Source organism: Theobroma cacao, chromosome 2 (genome assembly GCF_000208745.1).
Source record: "Theobroma cacao cultivar B97-61/B2 chromosome 2, Criollo_cocoa_genome_V2, whole genome shotgun sequence".
Taxonomy (NCBI): domain Eukaryota; kingdom Viridiplantae; phylum Streptophyta; class Magnoliopsida; order Malvales; family Malvaceae; genus Theobroma; species Theobroma cacao.
The window spans coordinates 16,749,074-16,762,672 of record NC_030851.1 but is presented as its reverse complement, the minus strand read 5'-3'; the positions used below and the strand labels follow the sequence as shown (position 1 = coordinate 16,762,672).

General features: G+C 35.1%; 1 pseudogene; it reads left to right on the top strand.

Annotated features, from left to right (window-relative positions):
- LOC108660658 lies at positions 1-5,217 on the top strand (annotated as a pseudogene).

The window sequence follows — 13,599 nt, the reverse complement described above, 5'->3', positions numbered from 1 at the left end:
ATGACCAAGGATAACATTAATAATGGTAATAATGCCATTAATGTGGTTCCCGAAGCAAATGGAGCATTGCAAGATTATGCAGTTCCTCTACTACAAGGTTTGCACCAAAGCATTAGGAAACTTTCCATCAATGCAAATAATTTTGAAATTAAACCAGCCTATATTTAGATGATTCAGTCTTTAGTCCAGTTTGGTGGGTTACCCAATGATGATCCTAATGCTCATTTAGTAAATTTCCTGGAGATTTGCGATTCTTTTAAATACAATGGAGTAACTGATGATGCTATTAGATTGAGACTGTTTCCATTCTCATTGAGGGATAAAGCAAAAAGCTGGCTTAATTCACTGCCTAATGGGTCTATCACTACATGGGAGGAATTGGCTCAAAAGTTTCTCACAAAGTTCTTTCCGCCTGCAAAGACTGCAAAGTTGAGGAACGATATCACCTCATTCACACAATTTGATGGTGAATCCTTATATGAAGCTTGGGAGAGTTTTAAAGAACTACTGTGAAGATGCCCACATCACGGGCTTCCTGATTGGCTGCAAGTTCAGACATTCTACAATGGGCTGATTGGGTCAATTAAAACCACAATTGATGCTGTTGCTGGTGGGGCATTGATGAGTAAGAATGCGGCAGATGCTTATAATTTGTTGGAAGAGATGGCTTCAAACAATTATCAATGGCCTTCAGAAAGGTCGAGTTCGAGAAAAGTTGTTGGAGCCTATGAAATTGATGCAATGAGCAACTTAGCCGCGCAAGTAGCTGCATTGTCCAAGAAGATTGACACAATGGGTGTTCATGCAGTTCAAAATTCAATTTGTGAGATGTGTGGGGATGGCCATTCAAATGATCAATGTCCATACAATTATGAATCAGTCCAGTTTGTAGGGAGCTTTAACAAACAACAGAACAACCCATATTCCAATACTTATAATCCTGGTTGGAGAAACCATCCCAATTTTTCATGGAATAACAATGCAAGGCCTTCCAATCCAAAACCCAACATGCCTCTGGGATTTCAACAACAAGTTAAACCACCAGTTCTTGAAAAGAAGCCCCAAGTGGAAGAACTTCTCTTGCAGTATATATCTAAGAATGATGCGATAATTCAAAGCTTTGGAGCATCCTTGAGAAATCTTGAAACCCAAATGGGACAGCTTGCAAATTCCATCAACAATAAACCTTAAGGTTCTCTACCTAGTGACACACAAATCAATCCTAAAGGTAAGGAACAATGCCAAGCAATCACTTTAAGGAGTGGAAAAGAGATTGAAAGGGTGAATGTAAAAGCAGTTGAACTTGAGAATGAAGTTATTGATAGTGAAGGAATGTGTGAAAAAGAGAGTGAAGTCAAACAGAAAGAAGATGTCAAGGCTGAAAATCATGGAACTTCTTAAGTCATCCATCCTCCACCACCTTTTCCCCAAAGGCTCCAAAAGCAAAAGCTTGAAAATAAATTTTAGAAGTTCATCAATGTCTTCAAGAAATTACACATAAATATCCCTTTTGCTGAAGCTTTGGAACAAATGCCCAGTTATGTCAAGTTCTTGAAGGACATCTTCTCCAAAAAGAGAAAGCTAGGTGAGTTTGAAACTATCTCCCTTACAGAAGAGTGTAGTGCAATTCTCCAAAACAAGCTGCCACCAAAACTCAAAGATCCAGGTAGTTTCACAATCCCTTGCACTATTGGTAATTTATTTTTTGCAAAAGCTTTGAGTGATTTAGGTGTAAGTATCAATTTAATGCCTTGGTCAATTTTTGAGAAACTTGGTTTGGGTGAATACAAACCCACTTCTGTAACTTTGCAATTGGCTGATCGTTCTTATGTGTACCCAAGGGGAATTATTGAAGATGTTCTTGTCAAGGTAGATAAATTTATTTTTCTAGTTGATTTTATAATTCTTGACATGGAAAAAGATAGGCAAATTCCAATCATTCTTGGGAAGCCATTCTTAGCAATTGCTAGAGCCTTGATTGATGTTGAAAAAAGTGAGCTCACTTTGAGAGTTCAAGACCAACAGGTAACATTTAATATTTTCAAAGCTTTAAAATTACCTGTGACATCTGAAGACTATTTTTCTGTGAGTGTAGTGAATAATTTGACACATGATGTTTTCTTAGAAAAAAATCCCAATGATCCTCTTGAAGCATGTTTAGTTGCTAACTCTGACAGGGATGATGATGAGTTTATTGAATATTCAAATTTGTTGAATGCTCACTCCAGATTTAGAACTAATCATCAATTTGAGTCTTTAGATATTTCAACTTCTTTGGTGCCAACTTCTAAGCCTTCCATTGAGGAGCCACCTACTTTGGAACTCAAACCTCTGCCAACACACTTAAGGTATGCTTTTCTTGGAAAATCTTCCACTCTTCTAGTTATTATTTCTGATGCTCTTATTAGCTTGCAAGAAGAGAAGTTATTGAGAACACTTAGAGAATTCAAGAAAGCAATAGGGTGGACCATAGCTAATATTAAGGGAATTAGCCTTTCTATTTGCATGCATAAAATTCTTCTTGAGGAAGATCACAAAGCCACAATTGAACAACAAAGAAGATTCAATCCCATCATGAAGGAAGTGGTCAAGAAGGAAATCATCAAGTGGTTGGATGCCGAAATAATTTACCTTATCTCTGATAGCTCATGGGTAAGTCCAGTTCAATGTGTTCCTAAGAAAGGAGGAATGACTGTGGTGGCCAATGACAATAATGAGCTCATTCCAACAAGAACGGTGACTGAATGGAGAGTGTGCATGGAATACCGCAAGCTCAACAAAGCTACAAGGAAAGATCACTTCCCTCTTCCATTCATTGATCAAATGTTAGATCGCTTGGCTGGTAAGGAATATTATTGTTTTCTATATGGTTATTCTGGCTATAACCAAATTGCTAGTGCTCCTGAAGATCAGGAAAAGACTATATTTAAATGTCTTTATGGCACCTTTGCTTTTAGAAGAATGCCATTTGGATTATGTAATGCACCTGCCACTTTTCAACGATGCATGATGGCCATATTCACGGACATGGTGGAAAAATGCTTTGAGGTATTTATGGATGATTTCTCAGTCTTTGGAAATAATTTTTATGATTATCTTTTAAATCTTGTTAAGGTACTCAAGAGGTGTGAAGAGACAAATTTAGTGCTCAATTGGGAGAAATGTCACTTTAAGGTGCGAGAAAGTATTGTTCTTGAGCACAAGATCTTTAGTAATGGCATTGAGGTAGATAAAGCAAAAATTGAAGCAATCGAGAAATTACCACCTCCAATAAATGTCAAAGGTATTAGAAGTTTTCTTGGTCATGCTGGTTTTTATAGAAGATTTATTAAGGACTTTTCAAAAATTTCTAAACCACTTTGCAATTTATTGGAGAAAGATGTGCCATTTAAGTTTGATAATGAATATCTTGTTGCTTTTGATGAATTGAAGAAAAGATTAATATCTGCACCTATCATAATTAGTCCCAATTGGACTCTTCCTTTTGAGCTAATGTGTGATGCAAGTGATTATGCGGTGGGAGCTGTTTTGGGACAAATGAAGGATAAAATCTTCCATTCCATCTATTATGCTAGCAAGACTTTGAACGAGGCTAAGAAAAATTATACCACAACAGAAAATGAGCTCTTGGCTGTAGTTTTTGCTTTTGACAAATTTCGCTCCTATCTCTTGGGGACAAAGGCGATAGTGTACACTGATCACTCAACTATTAAGTATTTGATTACCAAGAAGGATGCTAAGCCAAGATTGATAAGGTGGATTCTCTTACTTCAAGAATTTGATCTTGAGATTCGTGATAGAAAAGGAACAGAAAATCAAGTTGCAGACCGCCTCTCAAGATTAGAGATTGAAGCTCAAGGTAAGGATTCAACCTTCATCAAAGAGACTTTTCTTGATGAACAAATCCTTCAAGTTGGTAAGAACTCACTTCCTTGGTATGCTAATTTTGTAAACTATTTGGTAAGCAATATTATTCCCTTTGATTTAAATTTTCATCAAAAAAAGAAATTTTTGCATGATGTTAAATTTTATTTTTGGGATGAGCCTTACTTGTTCAAATAGTGTAAAGACCAGATGTTCAGAAAATGTGTCCTGGAAGAAGAGATTCAAAGTGTACTTCACCATTGCCATTCTTCAAATTATGGAAGACACTTTGGAGGAACTAAGACTGCTGCTAAAGTCCTCCAATCAGGTTTGTATTGGCCTACATTATTTAAGGATGTTCACAGTGTTGTTTTACATTATGACAGGTGCCAAAGAGTGGGAAACATCTCAAGGAGACAAGAGATGCCTCTCAACAACATAATAGAGATAGAAATTTTTTATGTATGGGGTATTGACTTCATGGGTCCATTCATATCTTCATATAACAACAAATACATTTTGCTTGCTGTGGATTATGTCTCTAGGTGGGTTGAAACGACAACCTTTCCTCATAATGATTCGAAGGTGGTAATGAATTTCATCAAGAAGAATATTTTCACTCGATTCGGCACTCCAAGGGCAATCATTAGTGATGGGGGAAGTCACTTTTGCAACAAGTACTTTGATGCACTTCTAGCAAAATATGGAGTTAAACACAAGGTTGCCACTGCGTACCATCCTCAAACTAGTGGCCAAGCGGAAGTATCGAATCGCGAAATCAAGAGGATTTTGGAGAAAATCGTGTGTCCCACAAGAAAAGATTGGTCAAAGAGATTGGATGATGCACTGTGGGCATATAGGACTGTTTACAAGACCCCGATTGGTATGTCTCCATATAATTTGGTCTTTAGCAAAGCTTGTCACTTATCGGTGGAACTTGAACACAATGCTTATTGGGCTGTGAATAAGTTAAATTTTGATCTACAAGCAGCAGGTGAGCAAAGCTTATTGTAATTAAATGAACTTGATGAATTTCGCCTTCAAGCTTATAAGAATGCCAAACTCTACAAAGAGAAAACGAAGCAATGGCATGATAAGAAGATATTGGCAAGAAGCTTTGAGCCAGGACAATCAGTGTTGCTCTATAATTCTCATTTGAAATTATTTTCGGGAAAGCTCAAATCAAGTTGGTCTGGTCCTTTTATTGTCAATGAGGTATTCCCACATGGAGCGATCGAAGTCAAAGGGACAGACAATCGAAAATTTAAAGTCAATGGACAAAGATTAAAACATTATTGGGGAGGCGAAATTAATCGTCAAAAGTCCTCAATTCGCTTGCTTGATATGGCCTAAAGTCTAAGTTAGTCCACCAAAGACTATAAATGAAGCGCTTCTTGGGAGGTAACCCAAGCTTCTTAACCTTACTCATTTTTATTTTATTTTATTTTTAATTTTTTTACTTTATTATCATTACTATTATTATTATTATGTTAATCTATTTTTTTTTCAGGTCATTGGATTTAAAAAAAAAAGGGTCAAAGTTGCGGCCCTCAATTTGAGAGTCGCGGCCATGAAATGTGCTAAAAAGGGGCTGAAACAGATAGTTCCAGCGTTGCAGCCCTCACCTTAAGTGCCGCGGCGCTGAACAAATTAGAAAACTGGCAGAAAGGTTGAGCGTCATTGTGCTCAAACCCGAAGCGTGATGCTTCGGGATAGTGTAGCTAAGTGCCGTGACCCTCACAAGTGAAGGCCGCGGCGCTGGGTCAGGGCCCATCTCCAACCTGTTAAAAACCCTTTACTTTTTTGTTTTGTTTCCTGCTTTCTTTTTCTCCTGCCGCCAAACCACTCTCCCCATTCCTCAACTCCTTTCAACTCTCCTACATCTTTCTTTCTCTTGCACTCAAAATTTCTGCACATATTTCTGTTCGATTTTTTTTTGATCTTTTTCACTTAAAATCTTGCATTTTCTGTCAAGCATTTTTTTTTCTGCACTTTTTACATTCTCAAGGTAAGCATTCCTCCTCCCCTCCTTTAAACATTTGGATTGGAATTATTTGTCGTAGAATAGGGATGAGGTTGGTGTTAACTTTTCTTAATTTTTGCACTTTAAATGAGTTCATTGTACCTACTTGTTTATGGGTCTTTTCATACTTCCTCATGTATAATGCTTAAAGTGCAGAAAATTTAATAATTAGTGCTTAATTTTTGTTACCCATATAATGGATCCATGGAATTTTTTTTGCTGCTGACAATAGACTTGATACAAACTTTGTTGATGTGAGTACATGATGGGTTTGATTCATTTTTTTTTATGCTGGGTTGAATAAGTAGAAAAAAATTTTGGAATTATGATGCAACACATGGCATATCTAGTAAGTTTGGATGAGTACATTGTCATAGAATTTTTTATTTTATTTTGTGAATTGTGGCATTGTGAAAACTATGATTATGAGGAGGCTATCTTAATGTTCTGAGGCATAGGGACTTTAGGCTGCATCTCAAGAAATAAGATTGTCAATGGAAATCTTGAATTTGATTTGTTACATTGGACAGGCACTAATTAAGCTCATACTTATAAATCTTTCATATTTTCATGCTTGTTGATACAATACTACTTGCATATTTTTCCTCAGAATTTATTTTGATAATTAACTTTCATTTGTAGGAATGGCACCAAAACGATCCAAGCCAAGTTCGAGTGGATCTTTTGATAGATTGAAGTTTATATCTGCCAAAGCCTCTGCGCGTTATCATACATTCTTGATCAACAAAGTGCCCATTCCCGAACGAGGAATAGAGATCCCCATTCTGCCTTACAAGGAGATTAATGACATGATTCGTGACAGATATTGGTGTCAATTTTGTCACCAACCTGATGCAGCAGTGGTTCCTATAGTACAACCGTTTTATGCGAATGTGGTTGAGCATGTTGATGGTGTGGCATTTGTTCGTGGTAAATGTGTTCCTTATCATAGCCAAGCTATCAACGAATTTTTGAGAACTCCAAATGTTTAAAATGATGAATATGGGCAGTATTTGGGTGATCATCAGGATTGCAATGAGATTATATCAACGTTGTGCGTTGAAGGAGCCCGCATGGTGAGCCAGTTTCATTAAAACGGAGTGTCATGAAAAAGGAGATGAAAGTTTGGTTACATTTTGTAGCGGCACGGTTACTCCCTTCCACTCAAATCAGTGATGTCACGAAGGATCGTGTAGTGCTTATTTATGCCATTGTCACACATAAATCCATTGATGTTGGTAAGGTTATCTCTCATGCCATCCTACATATGGGTCGCACTAAACGAGATGGTATCGGTTTTCTTTCCCTCATCACTGCTTTATGTGCTCGAGCTAGTGTGCAATGGAGTGATAAAGAAGAGCTTCAACAACCAAAACTTCCTATCACCATGGGCATTCTCCAGAGATTAGAGGAATCTACACAAGTTGCTAGTAGGTCTTCCCAAGCTGCTCTCCCACCTCCACAGACAACACCCACACGTAGTGTTGCTCAATGAATGGAGCGCATTGATCGTCGTTTAGATCGTCAAGAAAAGTAAAATCGGGCAATTGAACAGATGATGCGAGCCTATGCTACACACGTTGGGATGGATATGTCTACTTTTCCATCGTTACCCATGAATTCTGACTTTGAAGATGATTTTGGTGGTGTTGATGTGGCAGACTTGTAGACTACCGATTAGGAGTGAGGGGAGTATTCTTGTCCCTTGTCTTCTATTTTTGTTATCACATTAAGGGCAATGTCCATTTCAAGTTTGGGAGAGTAGTTTAGACTTTTGTTAGTTTATTTTTTTGTTGCTTGCTTTTATTTGCATGTTTTGTTGTGTTTTCGAAAAAAATAATAATAATAATAATATTTTGAGATAGTTGTACCTCATTCATGATTGTCCCAATCCTAGGATGATATTTTAATTATTTTTTGATTCTTAACTTTTTGGAAGCATATAGTTATGATTCATTTTGCATATGATATTTTTGTGTTAACTTTATTATAGAATATGACTTCCAATAATTTGAGCACTACACTCTTTTACTTAGAATCTTTTGTGTGATTTAGAGAAAGTTTATGTTGAATAGAAAGTATAGTGAAGTCAAGAATTCTAGAATTTGTTTGATTCTCTCTCGAGGCGAAATCTTAGATAACACTTAGGATAGGAAGTGATTTAGGCCATCTTTGAATTGTTTGAGCCTTTTTAAGCCCACCTTGTTATATTTATCCTTAGTTACCCTTTTTGAGTCTAATTTACCTTTTCTTTATAATTACATAGCTATATTAGCCTTGGCCTATTCATTTAATCTCAATAATTTGAACCTTTCACCCTCTAAGTATGATAATCTTTCTAAAGAATGGTTTGAGCTTAAAGATAAATTGAGGGAGAGAGCCAAAAAAAAAGTGTGATGGCTATTGGCAAAAATTACCCATAGTTTATAATTGTCAAAAAAAAAAGTTTAGGGGTAAGAAAAAAAAAGTGAAATAAAATGTGTGGTACAAAGAAAAATTTACTTCAAGTTTGAAGGTGCTATAAAAATTTTTTGAGCTCTTTATATAATTTAGATTGATTAAGTGCTTAGGGTGAAGTTGAGCTTAAATATATCCTTTATCATACCTTGACCCTAGCCTTACATTACAAGCTTGATAAAGACCTATTGATCCTTGAATAAGTGTTCATCTACATTAGTGGAGAGAGAGATGAAAAGCAAACTTATGAAATCTTGTACTAATCTATGCTTAGATTTGGCATAAATTGATTTGAATTGCATGATATTCTTTGTAAGAGAGCATTCACACACGCACACAGAAGTCCAGTCGAAAAATAAGTTTTCACTTGAATTGATGCATGAATTTAAGGATTAGCTGTATGTTACCTTAAGTTGGAATTGGAGTTGATTTCTGAGGGAAAATTGAGAAATCATGATTTGGTATTTCTATCTCTTGTTCAAGCAATTTTTTTTTTTATGTTCAGTTTTCTTTTGTGATTTTCTTTTGCTTGAGGACTAGCAAAATCTTAAGTTTGGGGGTGTGATAATTCTATTTTGTAGAATTATTTTACTCCAATTTTGTTATTAAATATTAGCTAAGTCCTCAATTTTCAATTGTTATTTTATTTATTTTTAGTAGTTTTTATAATTAGGGTACTTTAAGTTAGTTATTTTAATTTTATGTTTTTCTTGTTAATTTCGTTATTATTTATTGGTTTTTATTTCTTTTGCAGGATTAAAGGTGATTGGGCTTAATTTTGAAAAGTAAGATGTAGACAGACCCAAAATCTGCTTGCATATACTTTGGTATTTTAGCCATATCTAGAGCTACAGAACTCCAAATGATGTAATTCTTGGACCAGTGGAAAACTAAGAGACAGAGCTACAACTTTTGTGAAGATTACTTTGCCCAGTTCTGCTTTAAAGAAATATAAAATTGTGTTGGAAAATGGCTGGATGTACTGTACCGGGAACAGAAATTTGTAAAGATTGATAATTGATTTTTGGGCCTTTCATTACACTTTTAAGCCCAATTAAACCCTAGGTCAGCTGACGGAACTTTAGGTTAAGTCTTAGTATAAATAGGATATGTTTAACAACATTAGGAAAGAACCTTTGAGAGATTCAAGAAACTAGAAGTTGAGGCTGAAACTTGGAGATCAAGTCGGCAATAATTGTTTTGTGTTCTTCCTTAGCTTTTAATTTTCTTGTTACTTTCAATGGTTAAATTTATTATAATGTTATTTGTTTTTACAATTATGAGTGGCTAAATTTTCTTTTTCTAGGATTGCAATTGAACTCACATGTAGTCTAAATTTTTAAATCTCATTCTTACTTATTTTAATGGGATTTGAATTGTTTATTCCAATTTGTTCTTACTGCTTTTAATTGCCTGATCACCAATTAAATTGATCTAGAAACCTAAACAAACTTGGGAAAGGGAGTTTAGAGTAGACTAAAATTGGGATAGCATATGACAAATTGATTGATTTGCGTATAGGATAGGGATATACCTATAGGCCGTATGTAGCCAGATTAGAGCCTGAACTTAATGAGTCTGTTTTAATTTCAAATCACATAGGGATATAGTGTTTTGGTTAAAATAAATATTTTTAGGTTGAGTCGGGAGACCCTTATAAATAATTTAAGACTCTAGGTTAGCAATTCAACCCATTGAAATAAGTTAAGTAAGAGAGGTAAGATTTAGATGAAGTATGAGGGATATTGTAATCCTAGGCTTGTTTGATTTGATATTTTCTCAAGTTATTATTACTTCAATTTTTCTTGTTGGTTTTAATTTTAATTAATTAGTTTTAGTTAATTAATAAATTTTGATTGTTTGGATAAGATTGAATTGTTCTAATTTTAGTAATTAGTAAAGTTTTAGATTAATTCCCTGTGGGATCGATACCCTGCTTGCTAATACACTATCTATTCGATACGTATACTTGCATAGTAGGATTTTAACTGACAAGGCCATTCTGCTGCAATGACAAAATCAACTTGAAAATACTTAGCAATTTCCAAGGTTCAATATGCAAGATTTCACATACATTACAACCATATACCATATTCATGAACTTTCTATTGCATAAATATATATATATATATATATATATATATATATATATATATANNNATATATATATATATATATATATATATATATATATATATATACATATATAACCACCAATACCACCACTGTCTCACCCAGCTCGTGTGCAACCCCCACATCATACATATAGCTGGAGTCATCATGTGCATCCCCCACATCGTGCACAACTAATACCGCTGTGTTCATCCCGCACATTGTGCACAGGCAATATCATCATCTACAATCCCGCACCCGTCATCACCGGCATGTGCTCCCCCACATCACACAGATGCTCGGTTATAATTACAAATAATATTACTATCAATACATATCATATATATATTTAGAGATATATATATATATATATATATATATATATATATATATCAACATAACACAAGGCACATAGATTCATCACAGTCGCATTCCACAACGCAAAACGTTTCATTAAAAGCTTGTTCCCATGCATATTTTTAGAGAAAAACAGATAAAATATTTCAATGGATTTAATCAAACACTTATGCCCTAATCCCAAAACATTTTAATGCAAGTTCACCCACTTGTATTTGTTAAATCTTTACCCAGCTCCAACTTCCTCTAATGGTCCAAATGGGGCGGTGGGACTTCGTTGGAACCTTGGTAGCTTTGTAATTGAATTTCTTTCCAAAAATTTTCAAGCTATTATAGAAGCTCCCTCTTTCTCTCTCTAAAACACCTAGCTAGTGAAAGGAAGTATGGAAGTAAGACTTTTCAAGGGTTTTAAAGTGAGAGAGTGAAACAGCACAAATGATTCTATGAAAAGGTGTACAAAAACATGAAAATTGGAGTTAACTTGAGAGAAGTTATGGAGGTTTCAAAACAAGCTTCCATGGAGGATGAAGGAAGAAGAAGCTGCTGGAGAAATGAAGAACTTGCTGGAAAAAATGATATTTATAGCTAAAGCTTATCCAAACTCTACTTAAATTACGAAAATGCCCTTAACAAGTTGGCTTGTCCTATCCAATCCTTGGTGCAATCTTTTTACTCTTTTGATACTGGGACAAAGTCCATAATAGTCTAAAAATACTTGAGTTCACGAAAACTTAAAATTTCGACTTGAGATGGAAAATGACCATTTTGCCACTACCTTGGAAATCATCATTATTTTTATTTCCTTCGTCATTTTACCCTTATTTTCATCATTCATTTATGCGTTAGGCCTACTTAGGCCTTAATATTGTTTGAGAGCCTACTTCTAGGGGCTCACCATGAGAAATGATGAAATTACCCTTGGCCTGTGTTATCGAGTCTACACCTAGTTACGGGCCTATAGGGGTTGAGGTCTCACACCAAGCTTCAACGATCATCATCTATCGATAAATTTGTCGACCTATTGATAGATTTCTCGATCTATCGATAGATTGCCTTCAATAATTTTCAAATTCACACCATCCATCAATAGATGTAAGTACATATTGATAGATTTAACTTAGAATCATTTTTAATCATCCTGGGATGGCTATCTATCGCAAAATGTCGTGCATCTATCAATAGATGCAAGTCAAGGGCCTTTTGAAATGTTCTCGAGTGCTTATCAATTGATAAATATTGTGTATCAATCGATAGATTCAAGTCAGAGTCCTTTTATATTGTTCCCAGCTGACTATCTATCGATAGATGCACTCATATTTATCGGTAATTGTTCACAATCTTTTATGTCCAAGTGCTAAATTGTTTGTTCAATCAAAACTTAGACTCAAATGAAACAGTAAGTTTAACACTACCCTTTTCAACAACTAGCTTAATACACTTCTTAAAATGATATGCATACTTAGGAGTGAGGGATGCCAAATTGAAATTTCATTTAAAAGGCTAGGCTAAAATAATTATGTTGTTAAATGAAGAAAAGGGAAAATTAGGCTCAAAGGGGTATACTAGGGATAAAAATATAACAAGGTTGGCTTGAAAGACTTAAACGGTCTAAAAATGGCCTAAGTCATCTCCCTAACTAAATATTGCCTAGGATTTCACCTCAAGAGAAAATCAAGCAATTCTAGAATTCTTGACATAATTCAAAATTCTCATCAATGTAAACCTTCTCTAGATATACACAATAATTCAAAGTAAAAGATAGTGCTCAATATATGGAAATCACATCCTAACAACGACACTTAGCAAAAGAATTTAGCACAAACCAAACAATACCCGCATTTACCAAGAGCTAAGATACAAGACAACTAAGTTCTCATTATTGGATTAGGAAATAATCAAAAAATTTAGCACTAATTACTCTAGATCCTAAAATTTTCAAATAAGAGTAGTGAAAAGTAAATGATACTAACCTAAAACATGCATGCAAATAAATAAAATCTCAACTTTTACAGAAAAATCAATTTCTAGAAAAATAATTCTTCCCCTCAAACTTAAACTTAACATTGTCCTCAATGTCAAAAATAGATAAAGAAAAGGTAAAAGAATACTCCCCTGGTAATTGAAGGACTCGGAAGAGGCTCTATTCCACTTCCTCATCTTCATCATTATCACTAATGCTTATAGGAGGTTTTTTTTTTAACTGTAAAAAGAAAATAAATAGAGATTAATCAACAAATAAATGAATATATAAAAACAAAAGCATAAGTTTCAAAAGCTTGGGTTGCTTCCTAAGAATTGCTTCTTTATAGTCACTGGCTTGACTAGGGCATCCTTTTTTGCACTTCTTCATCCACAACATAAGGCTTGAGGCTTAGTTTATTAACCTTGAATGCTCTGGTAAGCATTCTAAAAATCTAAATAAGGCCATAAGACAAAACCTTCACCACTATAAAAGTTTTCCACCAATATGGTTGAAGTTGCCACGATAAAATTTGGAAGTGTGAACTAGAGAGTCCTACTTATTGTCCAATCTCAAAATCAAGATCAATGGAAGGTGGTGGTTCTGACTCTAGAGTTGGTGCTTGCTTGATTAATTGTCACGACCCGGAACTCCCATCGGGCCCGTGACAACCGCCGCGACGTCCCGATAAGCACTCATTACCCCGAATGCCGATCGAAACCCCGCAAGGCTTAGCATCAACTTCCGCATCTCCCCGGTGAGCGACAGTTATTAAATCTCGCATATCAAGAAATCATAAGTTGTTTCCAACTCAAAACAATAAAAA